Genomic DNA, 6,000 nt, shown 5'->3' on the forward strand with positions numbered 1-6,000 from the left:
CTACAAAAGCAAGGATAACCCCTTACATCTGAAATTTTTCAGAAACATCTGATTTGCCCAATTTAAACATCTGATTTTGCCCAAATTTGCTAAAAAAGCATGGTTAACCCCTTACAATCTGCAATTTTCCATAAACATCTGATTTTGCCCAATTTTGCTAAAAAAGCAAGGTTAACCCCTTACAATCTGAAATTTTCCATAAACATCTGATTTTGCCCAATTTTGCTAAAAATGCAAGTTTAACCCCCTTACAATCGGCAATTTTTCATAAAAATCTGATATTGCCCAATCTTGCTTAACAGCAAAGTTAACCCCTTACAATCTGAAATTTTCCATAAACATCTGGTTTTGCCCAAGTTGCTAAAAAAGCAAGGTTAACCCCTTACATCTGAAATTTTTCAGAAACATCTGATTTGCCCAATTTAAACATCTGATTTTGCCCAAATTTGCTAAAAAAGCATGGTTAACCCCTTACAATCTGCAATTTTACATAAACATCTGATTTTGCCCAATTTTGCTAAAAAAGCAAGGTTAACCCCTTACAATCTGAAATTTTTCAGAAACATCTGATTTTGCCCAATTTTGCTTAATATCCAAGGTTAACCCCTTACAATCTGAAATTTTTCAGAAACATCTGATTTTGCCCAATTTTGCTTAAAATCCAAGGTTAACCCCTTACAATCTGAAATTTTCCATAAACATCTGATTTTGCCCAATCTTGCTAAAAAGCAAGGTTAACCACTTACAATCTGAAATTTTCCATAAACATCTGATTTTGCCCAATCTTGCTAAAAAGCAAGGTTAACCCCTTGCAATCTGAAATTTTCCATAAACATCTGATTTTGCCCAATTTTGCTAAAAACGCAAGGTTAGCCCCTTACAATTTGCAATTCATCAGAAACATCTGATTTTGCCCTATTTGCTAAAAAAGCAAGGTTTACCCCTTGCAATCTGAAATTTTCTATAAACATCTGATTTTGCCCAATGTTGCTAAAAAAGCAAGGTTAACCCCTTACAGTCTGAAATTTTCCATAAACATCTGATTTTGCCCAATTTTGCTAAAAATGCAAGGTTAACCCCCTTACAATCGGCAATTTTTCATAAACATCTCGTTATGCCCAATTTTGCTTAAAATTGCAAGGTTAACCCCTTACAATTTAAAATTTTTCATAAACATCTAATTTTGCCAAGTTAAGCCCTTACAATCTGAATTTTTTTCAGAAACATCTGATTTTGCCCAATTTTGCTAAAAATGAAAGGTTAACCCCTTACAATTTTAGAATTTTCATAAAATTCTGATTTTGCCCAATTTTGCTATGCAAGGTTTACCCCTTACAATTTTAGATTTTTCATCAAATTCTGATTTTGCCCAATTTTGCTAAAAATGCAAGGGGAACCCCCCTCAATCGGCAATTTTCCATAAAAATCTGATTTGCCCAATCTTGCTCAAATGCAAAGGATAACCCCTTACAATCTGAAATTTTTCATAAACATCTAATTTTGCCAAATTTTATTCAAAAAGCAAAGATAACCCCTTACAATCTGAAATTTTCCATAAACATCTGATTTGCCCAATCTTGCTAAAAAGCAAGGTTAACCCCTTACAATCTGAAATTTTCCATAAACATCTGATTTTGCCCAATCTTGCTTAAAAGCAAGGTTAACCCCTTGCAATCTGAAATTTTCCATAAACATCTGATTTTGCCCAATTTTGCTAAAAAATCCAAGGTTAACCCCTTACAATCTGAAATTTTTCAGAAACATCTGATTTTGCCCAATTTTGCTTAAAATCCAAGGTTAACCCCTTACAATCTGAAATTTTCCATAAACATCTGATTTTGGCCAATTTTGCTAAAAAAGCAAGGTTAGCCCCTTACAATTAGCAATTCATCAGAAACATCTGATTTTGCCCTATTTGCTAAAAAAGCAAGGTTAACCCCTTACAATCTGAAATTTTCCATAAACATCTGATTTTGCCCAATCTTGCTAAAAAGCAAGGTTCACCCCTTACAATCTGAAATTTTCCATAAACATCTGATTTTGCCCAATCTTGCTAAAAAGCAAGGTTAACCCCTTGCAATCTGAAATTTTCCATAAACATCTGATTTGCCCAATTTTGCTAAAAAAGCAAGGTTAGCCCCTTACAATTTGCAATTCATCAGAAACATCTGATTTTGCCCTATTTGCTAAAAAAGCAAGGTTAACCCCTTACAATCTGAAATTTTCCATAAACATCTGATTTTTCCCAATCTTGCTAAAAAGCAAGGTTAACCCCTTACAATCTGAAATTTTCCATAAACATCTGATTTTGCCCAATCTTGCTAAAAAGCAAGGTTAACCCCTTGCAATCTGAAATTTTCCATAAACATCTGATTTTGCCCAATTTTGCTAAAAAAGCAAGGTTTACCCCTTACAATCTGAAATTTTCCAGAAACATCTGATTTTGCCCAATTTTGCTTAAAATCCAAGGTTAACCCCTTACAATCTGAAATTTTCCATAAACATCTGATTTGGGCCAATTTTGCTAAAAAAGCAAGTTTAGCAGATGAGGTCAGAGACAACTTGCTCTTTGGCTCTGTAGCAGTGGCCGGCAAGGCGGGCTCTGCGTTGTGCCACTGTAGTTGAGATAGGTTGGGTGTTGCCATAAATTTCTGCCTTTATCTTATGTTCCCATGATATATTTTGCGCTCTCGTGAGGAGGCGTGTGTAGGTGCCATCTAGTCTCTGCAAGGTTAACCCCTAACAATTTGAAATTTCTCATAAACATTTAATTTCGCCAAGTTTTACTTATTTCTTTATAAAAAATCTGATTTTGGCCAATTTCATTACTAACGCATTGTCGTAAAAGTTGGTATCTGAAAATTTCTATGCCAAACCCCCTTCACCGGGGGTTTGTGTAGAAAATATCAGACGGTTATTTATTACTCCACATCACGTTTAATTAACTTCGGCAGCGACCGCAAGCCCCATTTGAAAGAAAAGGTTAAGACCGGATCAAGGTACCTACTTTTACGACAAATAACGTGCTGGTAATGTCAGTGATAACCCATCGCCATTTTGAAAAACGGTGCCTACACTCCATTGCAAAATAGAGCGCTTTTAGAGCCCCGTTTTCATGGAAATTGCAAAGAAATAAATTTCACGTTCCCTTGCACGGCTTCCACCCACCCTCAAGTGCATGGCTCACAATTTGCTCAAGTACTGAAGAATTTCAGGGCATGCAGATCGTGATTTGATTTGGCCGGCGTATGCTACTTCGGACCGATTTACTGCCTGAACCCTTTAAGGGGTGCGAAAGCCCGTTAGTGCCAACATTTTTTTTTTTTTTTAAAGGTGTTTTTTTGGGAAGGTTTTTTTTTTTTGGGGGGGGGGGGTTTTGAAAGATTTTTTTTTTTTGGGGGGGGGGGGAGGTTTTTTTTTTTGACACGTTTACAAACCGAAGGTTTGGTTCGCGGGCATTGCCGTACTTCATGTCCATAATGTACAAGAACGATTTCAGGCCATAGCGAAGTGCTGTTTCTTGGTCCATGGTTTCATAAAGGCTGCGCCGCGCAGTCTATTTTTAGTAACTTTTTGATTTTTTTTTTTTTTGAAATATTTGTAAAGGGAGAAAGGAACCAGTCTTCCCTGCGAGAACTAACTACTGTCGGGCCGCAAATAATTCTGAATTTTTCAGTATTTATTCCATATCTAGATTGAATTGAGTTTTTCTTTTGATGTTGCATTAAAAAGTGAGTAATATCTTTTGTGTTGCCGGAACCAGTGGCGTATCCAGTGGGGGCAGGGGGGGGGCACTTAATCCCCCCCCCCCCCGCCCTGGCTGATTTTTTGGACAATTTGTTTTTGTCAGCAATGATTCAAAGTGTTTATAGAGTTCTTCTGACATCAATCCATCAATCCCACCAAAGAAAACCCGCTCAACAACCATTACAATGCGCCGTGAAAATGTCCATCTAATAATATAGCATACATAAACTAAAAGTTAAAGAATAACCACGATTTCTCTAAACGGTTGTACAAGCACATACTTTGGCATCTAAGCAGTCGCAAGAACTTATAAGGATAATGCAAACCGGTATTTCGCAGGAAATAATAACACGATCTTCTTTAATCACAGTGAGATAAATCAAAAGGATGTGCAAATAACTTTACGATTCAGTACATGTACAGTGTATAGGCTAAATCCACACGTTAACTTAAAGACAGTGAGAAACTGTCGCTTGCCTTCCACAGCTACAATTTCCTCCCCCAGAATCTGAGCATTCAGATACTGAAATTAAAACAAGATTTGTCCACTACTTTTTCTTTTTCATCGGCTTCATTTAGAGTGATGTCATTCAACTGACAAATATTCTCTCCGCGGCTGACCTGTCGCAGATTGAAGGAGCGGCATCGAGGCTCATCCCGGCACGCCGAACCACACGCGATGACACCCTTGGTGGTGGAGAACTCCTTGATGACGTGACCGGTCAGGCATCGGGATGTGAGGTGGTCATCAGCGTCGGTCTTCAGGCAGAACATCGGCGGGGCAGCGAACTTATTGACACCAATTGGGTTGTCAGTTGACTCGGTATCGACTGGGTTGACAGTAGGCGGGGTATCAACTGGACTGGCTGTAGATTTATTGTCAACTGGTTCGACAGTAGACTTGGTATCGACTGGGTCGACAGTAGACTTGGTATCGACTGGGTTTACAGTTGACGCGGTATCAACTGGGTTGGCAGTAGACTTGGTATTGACTGGGTTGACAGTAGACTCGGAAACTGCAGGTATCTTGCAGATAGCTCGAAGCTTAGCTTCACACGGGGCATCATGCCAATACATGTCGTGGTAAAACATTGCACATTGGTTACTGGAACGCCTGGGAAAGCTTGAGTGCCAGTAACCATCCCCACACGGAGTCCCATCGGATTGAACCCACTCATCACCTGATGATGACGTCTTGGAGCAGTCGATCCACATGGAAAAATACTGGCCAATCTCTGTGAGGACCATGTCCCGCATGAAATCTTCCTCCCCTTGTGTGTTAGGTACTGTTAAGCCACCCCCGATGTCATGACAAAAACTGTTTGCTTCAGCCCAAGTCGCGGATTGGTACATGATGCAGTATCCTGTACCATTAAATTGCTCTATACTTGGACAAAATGCACCTGCTCCAATGCCGTTGAGAACGATCACTAGTGCCACCAATGCTTCCATTTTGATATGATTTATGGTAAAAGCATATGTTTATCCGATGGTATCTTACTATCTTGATGAATCTTGATGGTACTTTAGGTCATCGAATATGTTGCACAAATGGTTAGCTCGCTAACTAATGTCATGTGCTTGTGCCGAGTGTTCATGAGTTGCGTCCACTATCTCCGTGTTGAAAACGCGAAATGGAGAAACGGCGAAGTCAGCACGTTAAGTAATAAAACCTAAAAAAGTAATAAAAGTAATAAAACCTAAAAAGTAATTAAAGTTGTTTTGCTTCAGTATCTAGACACTCTTTTTTTAGCCAAGGATGAATAGTTGTCGATTTGACAAAAGAAGTGTTGGTTTGGCCCTATGAAGAATCAAATCGGGCTTGCTTTTGATCAATAATTGTCCAGGCAACAGCAATAGAGACATGCACAAGACACGTATGCCGCCAGCATCAAATGGTTTTGTTCTGATCAAGGTCGCCCAGCCCGCTTGTTTCCAGTCGCAATATGTTTTTTTGCAGCGCCGTATATGACGTAGATGACGTGCCGTTAAAGATGACTGTCCGTGCCCTACAACAAATAATTATTTTTTCTCCTAACAAAATTTTGGCTTTTTTTACGAAAAAGGCACTGAAACGTTTTTCTAGTTGGGCGTTGGTTGCTGTGCGCGCAAACATTTTTTAAAAGGGTTTTTTTTTCAGTAAATATTAAGAGTTTCAAATACACCACACTAAACATTTAAAGATGCGTTCCGTGCAACCTCGTCCTGAGGGTGTCGAGCAGCACGCGCCCACCACTACCTGCTCTCTCGCCC

The sequence above is a fragment of the Patiria miniata genome, unplaced genomic scaffold (assembly GCF_015706575.1).
Source record: "Patiria miniata isolate m_02_andy unplaced genomic scaffold, ASM1570657v1 HiC_scaffold_12, whole genome shotgun sequence".
NCBI lineage: Eukaryota > Metazoa > Echinodermata > Asteroidea > Valvatida > Asterinidae > Patiria > Patiria miniata.